This window comes from Lissotriton helveticus, chromosome 4_1 (assembly GCF_964261635.1).
Source record: "Lissotriton helveticus chromosome 4_1, aLisHel1.1, whole genome shotgun sequence".
Taxonomy (NCBI): Eukaryota; Metazoa; Chordata; class Amphibia; order Caudata; family Salamandridae; genus Lissotriton; species Lissotriton helveticus.
In genome coordinates, this window is record NC_136063.1 from 1,047,395,622 (window position 1) to 1,047,408,616 (window position 12,995).

A 12,995-nucleotide genomic window follows, 5' to 3' on the forward strand; every position below is an offset into this window, starting at 1 on the left:
CTTAGGACCCTTTTCCTGATGGTTTTTGGGCACAGTATTAGACATGACAATTTGGTTCATCCAGATATGGAAGTTGCAGGAGTCAATTTCCACATCTCCAGTTACTATAGGGGATGGGGGTAGTGGTTGTGACTCCAGTTTTATACGTTCGGTCACCTTCTTCCAGTTGACTGTAAAGGTGGCTGGGGTATGCCTGGTACTGGATAGGGTAGGAAGAGGTGTCATAACATCAAATGGGATAAAATAATGATCGGTCCAAATTTGAGGTAGCGGAGGGGAGGTTGAGAGGGTTGAAAGATTGGAGCAGATGCCATCAATAGTGTGTCCGGCCCTGTGAGTGGCAGTGGTGATACGTTGGGAGAGTCCGAAGATGTTTAAGGACTGTAGGAAGGAAATGGAATGGGGGTCAGCAAGCGATTCCATATGCAGGTTTATATCGCCCATGAGAGTGAAGTTAGGGTACTGTAGCATGAGCGCTCCGAGGGCCTCATCCAAAGAATTTAGAAAGGAAGTAGGATTACCCGGAGGACGATATAGGAGCCCTCCCGAGAGAGAAAACGAGGCATTGATTTTGATTGAAAAACCCAAGCTTTCCGTATCCTTGAGGTGACATAGATCAAATGTGTGGCAGGGAAAAATGTCCTTAATGATTAAAGCGACCCCGCCACCACGACCAGAAGGTCTATCCCGCCTGAAGATGGTGAAGTCAGGGGGGAGGGCGGTAGCCAAATCGGGATTGGAGGAGTCATTGAGCCAACTTTCAGTAATAAACAGGGCATCCAGTTCGTGGCTTAGTATTAAATCGTGCACGTCTTGGCCATGGCAGGCTAAGGACCTGGCATTGACAAGGCCTCCCTTGAAGTGTGTGGAACGAATTTTTAGGGGGGGATGCGCGTCGGTGACGTCATTTATAGGCAGGGGGGGAGTCCACTTACAACGAGGACATGCGAGGGGGCTAGTAAGGGGGTCAATATAGGGGCAGTCGGAACAGTGGGGAGCGGGAGGAGGACGTAAGGACAGTAGATAGGAGTTGTCATACCTGATGACGGGGTGCAACCCGGCAGCATGCCCTGCGCCCGGCGCGATCCGGCCGCGGACGGGCGCAGACGGGCTTGACTTTGGCTCGGCTTCCGGCACGCCCGCTGCGCCAGCCCGCTGCGCCGTCTAATTGGGTGACACATGATATGGGGAGGAGGAGGGTGGGAGGCCGGCCCGACTTGAGCGCTGACCTCGCCGTCCTCACCCAAGATGGCGCCCACCGCCGAGTAAAATCACTACCAAAGCGGATGGAGGCTCGAGATATAGGAGGTAAGGGTGTGAAGGGTGTCAGTGTACCTGCAATTCAATTCCCCAATCTAAAAGCAGCCCCCAGGATATAAATGCTGTCCAATAATAAAATGCTAAAAACGCTCCGAATATTTTTCTAAAATGCCTGTCAGTAGTGCGCAAAGGTTCGCGCTTCCTCCGTGTTATCACAGCAGCTCGCAGCCCCAGCAGCCTCGCTAGGGAGAGCTCACTGTAGGGCCAAGGCACTTTTCTAAAATAAATACTCAGAAAAAAAGGTTTTAAAACAGACAATATTTTTTAGATAGCCTATCTGTTGGCTAAACCAAACTTTGTTTATTTTTGTTTAAAAATAAGTCGACTGTAATAAAAAAATATTAGTAGAGTAATACAAGTAACAAGAAAAACTCTTTCACAAATCATTTATGTTTAAATAAAAAATGTGAGTTATACCGTCACTACAGAGGTTGCTGCAGCTTTCAGAATCTGGAAACCTTTTCAATAGGAAATTATGCAGATATTCGTATATCCGTAGAGCTTATTGGACACCACCAAGATAATTTAAGTAAGCCCTCTGGTGAATGCTAGAATCGACTTGATTCGAAAGATGATCTGTAGCATGGGCTAAATAGGTGTACGTTTGTCTTCCTGCTTAGTGTGGGATTGTCATACCTAGAAAACATTTTTCATAACCATGTACATTTGGACTTCTTTAAAGCAGTTTGGGGAACCTTTGCAGTGGATCCCCTATTATGACTAAAGTTAACTGATCTATTACCAGAAGACTTACTGTCAGCCATGAGCTTAAAAACAATCAGATGTGATTGGAAGAGAACAAAACGACATTCAAACCACACCTGGTGGCTGACAATACAATTCTAAATAAATCAAAACCCAAGAACACCCTGAAACCCCTATGGAATAGATGTGACCCGTTACTAAAAAGGTAAACACCACCTAGAATAATGATTGTTAAAACATAAACTACGATATTATATGTATTTCTGTTTATATTCAGCATAACATCCTAAAATGTCCTCACTCTCCAGCACCATCTCATTGGTGACTACTATACTGCCACTGATCAATCTGATAACATTTACTACCAGCACATTCTAACATCATACAATACCAGCACATTCTGACATGCCAAATACCATACTTTATCGTCTATGCTCTTTCAGTCTCTACTTCCTTTTTCATGCTTCTCCTACTCTTTCTTTCATTATTTCAATCTCTTACGTTTGAACCGATAACCTACAGATTTCAATATAACTATACTTTGCTACTAATAAATATATTCATGTCTTCAATTCTGTATGTCAGATATTCAACTCTTATGGAATAATGTTTTGCAATGGCTCCACTGTCTTCTGTGTATTGTTTATATAAAAAAAGCTTTAAAAACCTATCCTATTTCCAACAAATAAAAAGGACCATATAAAGACTCTGAAGGAAGCCAAATATCCATCCAACAGAGCATCCTATGTCTACAAATGGATGAGGTTTTACATCTGGTGCATCCAACCATCCTTAGACCCACCACGGGCAGAAAAGAAGCAGCGCTCCCATATCTTCTTGTTGGGGTGGGAATGCCCCCTGCATTTCATAAGGGCAGATTCCCTACATCGAGTGTCAGACTACGAGTGTATCTGGTATCTGATTTTTATTTTGGCCTGTCTGACATGCTAATCTTATGTGTGTACAGTGGCCTAGGCTTGTCCCTATTAAGCTATTTTACTATTCGGGGAAAAAAATAACATTCATTTATATTTATGTATATTTGTAACTGTTTTCAGTGATTTCATTTAATATTATTTCCTATAGGGTTTATTTTAGGTGCCTACCTCCATTATCTTCTATGGAGGGATGTCGCAGCACCAGTAGTTGAACATGTGTAGTGCTAGACTTACTACTGTTGTTTGTGTTAGTAGTAACTTACACTCGGAGTATGTGAATACCAAAAAGTAGTAAACTTCCTCAAAAGTGTAAGTGTACTCAAAAGTGAAAGTTACCTTTGCGAATCAGGCCTACTGCATAGGAGTCTGAGTACTGAATGGTTTAGAATGGCACAAGATGGAGGAAGGTGACAGCTTCCCCAGACAGTGGAAGTGTGTTGCCTTGATTTATATGGCTAGAGGGTGGGTATTCAGCCACTGAAGAGAGACCAATAGAGACAGGAATACCTTTAAAAATAATATTGAGACCTTATAAGTAGTGGTCTGCTAATTAGTTCTTCCTGATTATTGCCGTTTGGTGGGCGGAAGGGGTAATGTGTAAAACAACATGTTATGTTCTTCAATGTGATGAAAATTCTGGGTCAGGCTTGCCCCTTTGTCTATCCCTGGTGACTTCTTTTGAAGCTGATAACAGCCAGGTGCACAAATCAACACCTCATTGTGTCCATGTCATGGGTGCTCCTGTTTGAAGATTGTCCTAATGCTGCCTGTTGTGGAAAAACGTATTTGCACAAATGCTTTTTTCTGGAGAAAAGCCTCAGAGGGACTTGCATGTGAACCACTTCAAAATAATCTGCAGTTTAGGACAGTGTATTCACATCCTTTTCCTACAAAATGTTTGTAAAAGTAGGACTCATACCACCTCACCTTCTTACAATTGGAACTTCTTTTGGACCAAGGAAGCGAATACTCAGCAGAGTTCTCCTAGGACTGCTGTGTGGTGAGGGCTGGTCTATGTATGACGGCTGGCTCACATCCTCAACAGGGAACCCGGATGGGTCTCCCTTGTGAGTAACTTTATTCTTTTCACTTTATCCACGGTTGGCAGTAATAACCAGAGCTAGGCAATTTGCAATTCAGATGTCCCTACTATCATAGGTCCTGATGAGACCCCACATTCTGAGAGGGTCGAAACGCCGTCGACACTATTTATGAAAGTGAACTAGTCACACAGCACTTATTACTATATACAGCTGCTGTACATTGTGTAAAAATTTCAGATGTAGTCGCTTTCAATTAGACAAAAAATTATGAAACCTTGTAAATACTGTCACATTATGTCACTCAACTGTTCGGTTCATATTACACTTGGGACGCCTTGCATAACAAAATTTTCCTGTACAAAGCTTTCTATACTGTGTGATTAATAAATACTTATATGTTAAACAACCATTGGTGTTTCTGGTCCTCTCTCTGTGACATCAGTATAATCCTTGTATCGCGATTGCACATTCAATAGATTTGTATACAGATTACTATTCCACAGGAACCATTGTTTTAGTGTTATAATAAAATGGTTGGCGTCCGTTTCATCTAGGGTCACCTCGAGGTGGGAGCAAGCACGAAGGGAGATAATGGATGTAGCACCACATGGAAGTTGTAACTTGGATCACTAACCTATTTACTGGATTGGATTGTGTAGTATTGAGTACAGCTGTGAGATTACAACTGCTTTCTTTTCTAACAAAACAAGTACTGAGGTATCAATGAACTTACTGTGTCTGTCGGTTAATTGTTCAGTTATTAACTTGTGTCCCTCACACTGATTTCCTGTGAAGCTTATAACTGATCTCCCTTCCTCCTTTGAGTCTAGTTTGAAAAGATTGTGATTGCAGAGCCATAGTAGGATGGGCCCCAGGACACAAGTTGCAAACCACCTCAGCCACCACAGTTGGGATCCTATAGCCCATGTCTGCTCTATTGCCCCCAAAATGGGGTCTGGCCCTTCTCAAATCGACCTGGTCATGACTTCCGATCTCTTACATTAAGGTACATTTGCACATTAAGGTACATTTGCAGCCAAGTACTCTTTACAGAAAATGTTGTTTACATACCTCTTTTTCTGAGTTACTGTGATCAAGGGCTTCCTAGAAATATTAGAAAGGTTTCGTCTAGGACTGTTTATTGGTTAAGGCTTCAGTGGAGATTTCCTCTGAAGCAGACGTAGGATTAAAGTAAGAACCTCTAAGAATAACATGTGTTTTGCGGCTGTCTTTTTACTAATGCCCATTCGTCTTCCAGTGTGGCCTTTTTTGATAATTTTCCAAAAATCTAGGAAAATGAAAGAGTCAAAGTGAACCACTAGATGACTAAAATGTCAAATTAAATAGCTTACTGTCAAACACATGAGCTGCTGAGATCTGAATCTGTGGCACACCCTTACCTGAGACATCAAACTCTGCCTATTGTTTAGAAATACAGAGTTAGTGATTTATGCCAGTTTGAGTCGTGAAATCACCTCACCTCAGAATCCTGTAGAAGGTGTCACATGTAATACATACAGAGGCCAGATATGCCTTATATCAAATGTGACAAATATGCAACGCATAGAACTGTTCCTTCAATAAATTAACTGCTGCAGGAAGTCCCCAAGTTCAATCAACAAGTGAAGTGCAATCCTTTGAAACTAGTTAAGTAACCATTCTCTCTAAATATTTACACTGAAGATTAATTAAAAAGATAAAAACTGATTCTTCTATATTTATTCTAGAATCCCATGATACTCAGCAGTGATTTTGGAGTCCTATAGAACCAACAGATCCCTTTTGGGTGAACGAGAACACTATATAAAACACCCCGTAAATAAACAGAAGCAAGGAAAATATACTTTTGGTGAAACTAGTAATTTACGTCTATATGACCTCTCTGTCTTAAAAATCATTTCTAAAACTAATATTACAAGCGTTACTCTGTAACTAATATTTAGGGTGGGACTGGGACAAAAAATAGACACAAGTATTAAAACAAGCGTCGGTAAATGCAATAGGTTTCGCCTATGTGATTAATAATTAGGTATTTTTTGTTGTAAGTTTTAGCTTGGACGAATTTGCCAAAATCTGTGACCTGTGTAAGAAATGCATTCTTATTCATGAGGAACATGTTGGACCAATCTGCCTAGGACGCACTAGGAAAACTCAAAGCTCAGAAGTGGGCTAACTTGTTCAAAATGCCATGCAATCAGCCACCTAGGCTAGCATTATTTTTCTAACTTTTCTTGCACGAAAGGTGTGAACTACTTTGGGAAAGTGCCCCTTTTTGCATGGTTATCCCCATGTTTTGCCTGATACCTGATGCACTTTGATTGAGTGAGCACTGGGTCCCTGCCATCCAGGTTTCCATTGCAAGTGTTCTTTCCCAAAACTGTTGGCGCACCTCTGTCCCACCTGTAAGCCCCATGTGAAAAGGTACCTGAGGTACCAAGGGCTGTATGACCAGAGAAGGTCTCTACAAGCTGCGGCATGTATTTTGTTACCCTCAGAGACCCCTCACCTAACACACACACACTGCCATGGCAGACTGTGTTATGGTGCAGACAATACCTAAAAGTCGTCATGGTACACATTCCAGTGTGTCATGGCAACAAACACTGCATGGGACATAGGTAAGTCACCCCTCTAGCAGGCCTTACAGGCCTAAGGCAGGGTGCACTATACCACAGGTGAAGGCAAAGCTGCATGAGCAATATGCCCCTATAGTGTCCAAGTCCATTCTGAGTCATTGTAAGTTCAGTGAAAGCCACACTGAGGACATGGGCTGGGAGTTTGTCATTACGAACTCCACAGCTCCATGATGGCTTTACCGAATGCTAAGAAGTTTGGTATCAAATATCTCAGCAGAATAAACCAGTGACGGCTTCTCTGCCAAGGCGAAGGAGCATTGCCCCGCTGCTGACGGAGCAGTGTAAACAAAAAAATAAAATGATAATAACTGAAGTTATTATCATTTTATTTTTCGTAAGGTCAGGCTAAGGCGGGACTTGGGTCCCCTGACGGGGAGGAGGAGTGGTAGTGAGCATGGATGTTTGACCGGCCCTCTCGGGCTGGCCAAACATTCATGCGCACTTCGCATGTTATCCATACAGGCTGCATTACAGCCTGCATGGAGAACATGCCCAGGCCACCCTTCCATGGCTGAGCACCAAACCACAGAGCCCAGACCTGATTGTCTATGGGGAGCTTGGGTGCTTACCAATCACAATGCTGCACTGCAGCTTTTTCATTGTCTGTGGAGAGCCTCGGTGCTTCCCAGTCCCCGGAAGAGACTCACTCGAAGAGACACAGCGATGGAGAGGCGCAGCGAGATCAGGTAAGTGATTTGTAAAATTTGAAACAACCCTCTCCCCGCCACCCCGTACCTTACCTTCCGCCACTGCAATAAACCCACCGTGATGCCAGTGTTGGATTGATTGTAAAAGGCACTCAAAGGGCATCTTAGAGATGCCCCCTGAAAAACGACCAACTCCCTAGTGTCCAGCTGACTGGTCTGCACAAGCCTGCCACACACTGGTATGTTTTTGACCCCCTGAGGTGGGAACCCTTGTGCTCTCGTGGGTCAGGAACAAAGCCTGCTTGGGCCCAACCAGGAACAGCATTCAGGGCGGTGAGCCTCAAAGGCTTCCTGAACTTTGATATGCTAGTCAGGGCCTCTCCAGCTAGTGGAGATGCCTGCCCCTCTGACCAAGCCCCACTTTTGGCAGCAAGATCGGTGGAAAAATTAGTAGTCAGGAGAGTTGAATTCCTTCTCTGCCAGGACCACTAGTAAGGTGCCATGGACCGAGGTGACCCCCTCCTTAGAAAATCCTCCCTCTCAAATGTAACGGTCTTAGCCAATCAAGTTAGAGGATGCCCCCTCCCCAAAGGGTGTAGTCATCCTAAAAGGCAAGAAGCCCATTGGCTACCATCTGCCAGTACCTGTAACGCCCCTTAATTAAGTATTTAGGGGCACCCCATATCCCTGCAACCTACGAAGAAGATGCTGTGCATCAAAGCTTGAAGACGATGACTGCCTTGGCCCCAGCCCTACCGGCCTGTCTCCTACTTGAAGAACCTGCGATGAAGATGATGCCTGTCCTGTGGCCAGTGACTTCCAAGACCCCCAGGAAGACTACCACTCTTTAATAAAAGCCAGATCTGCTGAGGACAGCGGTCCTGTCAAGAAAACTTCAAGGACTCCAGATACAGGCAGATCCGCAACCCCTGCCCACAATGCACCCGATGCCCATGGCCCGAGTCTGAGTAGCTCACCTGTCCAGCGAAGTCTCCCAGCAGTTCTGACCTTGACTCCCTCAGTCGCTGACCTCCCTTGGACTCCACAAAGTCATTGGCAGCCTCCACACAAAGGGTCCCCCTGACCGCGACCAGCTCCGGTAAAGAAAATCCGACTCCATAAGGCAACCCTGCATCCTTAGCCCCCGATCTTGGGAGGTCCAGCCTATGGTACCCAGAGCTTCCCCTAGAACCCAACAAACCTGTCCAGCCGGTTGGTCACCTCCATCCAGCCTCCTGGCCCAAGCCTGCAGCCTCTTTGTATGACTGAGATCCTCCATTGGTTTGCATTGGTCATCCAACACTGATTTGCATCTGGCACCAGGCTGCCCCCTGTACCACTGGGGGTAGAGCTTTGGTACTGCCTTGTGGCCCCCCTGTGTTTGACTTAACCCCGGGGCCTGTGCACTGAAACCACGGATACCTACCTGCAATCAGCACCTCTTGTGGGTGCTCCCAGTCTCCATTGACTAACATTGGGCCTAGTGACCTCTGTACCCAGCCGCCCCAGTGCCGCTAGTGATTCAGTACCTACCTTGGTCTGGCCCTTCACCATTGTTCGTCCAAACCCCTGAAGACTGAACGGGTAAGTCAAGTACTTACCTGTAAATGCATATTGGGAGAGGAGTTGGCCTAACGGCTAGGGCGCTCAACCTCGGACCTGGGAAACTGGGTTAGAGTCTTGATAATGACGACAAAAAAAAACATCCTGTGATTCTGGGCAAATCACTTAATCTCCCCGTGCCTAACAAAAATGAATGTGTATATCCTCATGTAACGTAAGCGGTGCTATATAAAGCGCTCTGATACCCGATTCGGGTCAGGTTTGCGCTATACAAAACTCTAAAAATATATATATATACATATATATATATATATATATATATATATATATAACTGTTTTCCTCCAATAGGATTGCATTGCATTTCTTCTATTGACTTTAAAAGTCTATCTTTTACAATTGCTAAGTTTCACTGTTTCTGATTGACAGTACAAAGGTAATTCTATTACTGTGAAGCATTTTTACTGCCTTGCCAAACAAATCTCACTGCATTTGAAAAGTATTGCTATTTCTAAAAACTGTTACTTACCTGCAACTGAGTTCCTCTTGGTTCTAGATTAAAATAACAAAGTAATAACTTTTTATTACAAAACAATTGGTCTTGGATTCAGTCTTTGAGTGTGTGTAATCATTTCTTGTCTGAGTGTGTACAACAACTGCTTAACACAACCCTCTGGTAAGTCTAACTGCTCGACCACACTACCACAAATAGAGCTTTTAGTATTATCTACTGAAGCCTTGCTAAGCCTCTGGGGATCCACTGGACTCTGTGCATATTATACCTTACTTTGGTATAGTATATACAGAGCCAACTTCCTAGACCTATGACCTTCTACCAGGCCCGATGCCATGTCTCCAGTCAGCCACATACTAACCCCTGCCCTTGTTTCCTACCTCCTGCCATTGGTTTTCCTCCTGTAATCTTGATCACATGTTGTTATGCTAGGATTCCAATGAGACTTTTGGGTGGTGTGTAAGGATATATACTTATATAAACAAATACCAACAAGTAAACAACCTGAGCAAATGACTGGCTTAGTTCAATGACACAACAGTGCCGGCCCATTCTGTGGAGTCAGCTCTGTAGCATTCGTCCATTGTATATACTTCTGAATGTAGTCACCTAATGGAAGAAAGAGAGAGAGAAAACAGAAAGAAGGAAGGAGGCTGAGATAGGGGTAAGATAACAAAATTAAGAAAAATGAGGACGCATTGAGAACTAGATACAGCTCTAAGGAATGAGAGAGGGAAAAATTGCTCAATAACTAGTGGGAGATGCAGGGAAATGGTGATTAGGGGTAGTGTGGTAATATATTTAAATGTTGGGATAATATATAAAGGTGGGCATTGTAGGAGAGCAGGGTCTGCTTCCTATGGTCACCCCCACTTTATGCAGTGATTTTCTGGTTTTGCGACTTTAGTGTGAATGTGGGCCTGCTAATCAGACCCACAGCCCAGCTGTTCTCTCTCTAAAATGATACCATGTACTTTAGGTACATACCAGATTGGATATTGGGTCTCCTTTGTGAGCCCCTGTATAGTGTACCATACGTACCCAGGGCATAGGTGCATCTAAGGCCTACCAGGGACTGCAGCACGTATTATGCCACCCTCGGCTGGCCATCTAAACTGACACCCCAGGCTGATCACTCAGCTTGGGTAAGGTGGTGTAATCACCCCATACTTAGATATAGCATATCTATATCTACCTTATATATGGACACATAGTAACCTACAAGTCACTCCTATGGCAGGCATTATCGATCCTGGAGGGAAAGTGCTTGGTTTTGTGTGAGAGGGTGCCCTAGCATGAGCTGAGCCCCTCTGCAGCTTTCGGAACCATCTCCTTATAGCTGTTCTATGATATAGCCATACAATATACTCTTAAGTGCATTATAATCCTCGCGGTTATTGCAAACTTTGGTTTGAATTTATCAAAACATGTCGTGTACGGTGTCAAACACTTTGGAATACTATCCCCCCCCCCCCAACAGTTCTGGTGGCGGAGGTAGCATACCACCCTTCTAGAGGGAGAAGACATGTAGTCATTGCTTTACCCGGTTAAAGTTAAACGGAGCCCCAGCATCTCAAAATGGATGCTGCTGCCACAGACACAAGTCTGACCTCCTGCTGCTGGACGAAACTCCGTCAGGGAATGCCTGGACAATAGGTTTCCTGTCCAGGGAGGTGCCAGCACCTCCCCAGACAGGCAGATGTGTATTGGGGGCAGGAAGGGCTGCATCAGCAGATGCTTTTTGAGACACTGCCTGGGGCACACATGGTGCTCCATGCATAGCCCGGTTCAAACCAGTTGCTGGGGCACTCCAGCCCCGCTCTGGTGCGAAACTGGACAAAGGGAAAGGGGTGTAACCACCCCCTTCCCAGGTCCACCCATAGGAGGGACTTAGCAGGTAATCCAGCCCCTTTTGCTAGTATAAGTATAGGAGCTGTGTCCCCAGGACTTTAGATTATCCTGGAACGAAACTTTGATACAGAACTCTTGGACCTTCGACATTCTATTCTGACTAGAAGACGGAAGACATCTCCCTTGTGGTCAAGGAGTGACCACCCTGTACAAACAGGCACCACCCGTGACTTGCCGGTCTGCTTTGTCGACGTTCCCGCCGGAACCCAAAGACTTAGCGACACAGGAACTGGACTTCCAGACTTCTCTGACTCCGACCCACATCTACAGCAAAGCTGAGACCCGTGGCGGACACGAGAGACGTGGGACTGGACACCCTGGACATCCTGCATTTTGCTAACTGCATCGACTCCTGAGGTAACTCGAAGTTGTGCATTGGGGTAGTTTAGACGTAGGGCTGAGGTCGACTAGGTCTCTACCGAATCTATTAGACTTAATTGTGAGTGCCAGCTAGCTCATAGGTCACTAGAAACTTTCTCGAATTCACAAGAAGGGATTAGTTTCTGACAACCGCATAAACATGACAACTTTGTTTCCCAAGAATAAGAAATCAATCTCTAGAGTCGCGAAAACAATAGATAACTATTTTACTCAGTCAATCGTGCATGCTTCGTTTCACCAGAGGTGCTGAGAAAATAGAGAGACGGGCGTTTTCAATAAAAAGTATTTATTGAACAGTCTTCTTTCTCGAGCATAAGAAATGTACTGCTACAATCGTAATTCTGGTTATAAAGTACAAGGCATATAATACGAAAAGTATTATAAAGTAATACTGTAAAAGCATGATATGGTTTCTAAGTCATAAATTGCCTAAAACATATAAAATACATACTGTGATAAAATAATGACTAAAAGTACTCAACTGGTGCTTCTAAAATATGCCTACCCCGGTGTACCTAACCTAAGTCTAGTACAAGGGAAGAAGTAAGTAAGGAGTAGTTTAAGTTTAGTATTTCTCTGCCAAGAATCTATCCAATAATTCTCTAAGGGTCTAATCAGCTCAGTACCTTGGTTTAGAATGAAGGAGGTCTTGTATCTCAATCTCAGGACTCGATTTCCCAGCAACCCGCAAGGGTAGCCTGGAAACACTGGAGCTGGATTTCTCGGCAGGAGAAAAGACAGCATCTCTCAGTGCGTCAGCTGGAGGGTCGGCTTCCGTCGGCACTTGCTGCTGCAGGGCGTCGGGCAAGTAGAACGTCGATCTGCTCCAAACCACCGTGTGTTTGTCTGGGCAAATCTAGGCATATTTATACTTTGAAGGTGCCAAGTTGGACGTATGATTGGACTTAATAACGTCATAAAAGACTAAGTTCTTCGAAAAGTCCATGATTTCCTAGATAGAATAGTATTCAGGCACAGGGAAGTTCCTAGCTGCTGAAGGCGGGTTTCTCTAGGAAATCATTGTTGATACTTGGAATTTAGTGGAAGTAGCCATGCCGTATTTGGGCTGCATAGGCTCAGTCTAAATATGGTAATGATTTCTATGCCTATATAAGGATAGGATAATCTATACCTATATAGGGGCATGAATCGGGAAATTTTACACTAGGGTCCTAGATTCATTTACAACACCCACTCCACGATTTTAAGTTCAATACAACTAAGCGTAGAAGCACTGGCATATCTAAAGCTAGTGTTTACAATCCCACCCAAAATACAAAATACAATTTGCATTTGAAAAGGCTTGTTTACATGAAACCAGTATAATTTGTATGAAAAA

General features: G+C 44.2%; 1 protein-coding gene across 4 annotated transcripts in view; it reads left to right on the forward strand.

Annotated features, from left to right (window-relative positions):
• LOC144828970 (kinesin-like protein KIF17) overlaps nucleotides 1-12,995 on the forward strand; it is a 1,092,500-nt gene that overhangs the window by 713,909 nt on the left and 365,596 nt on the right. The window lies entirely within an intron of this gene.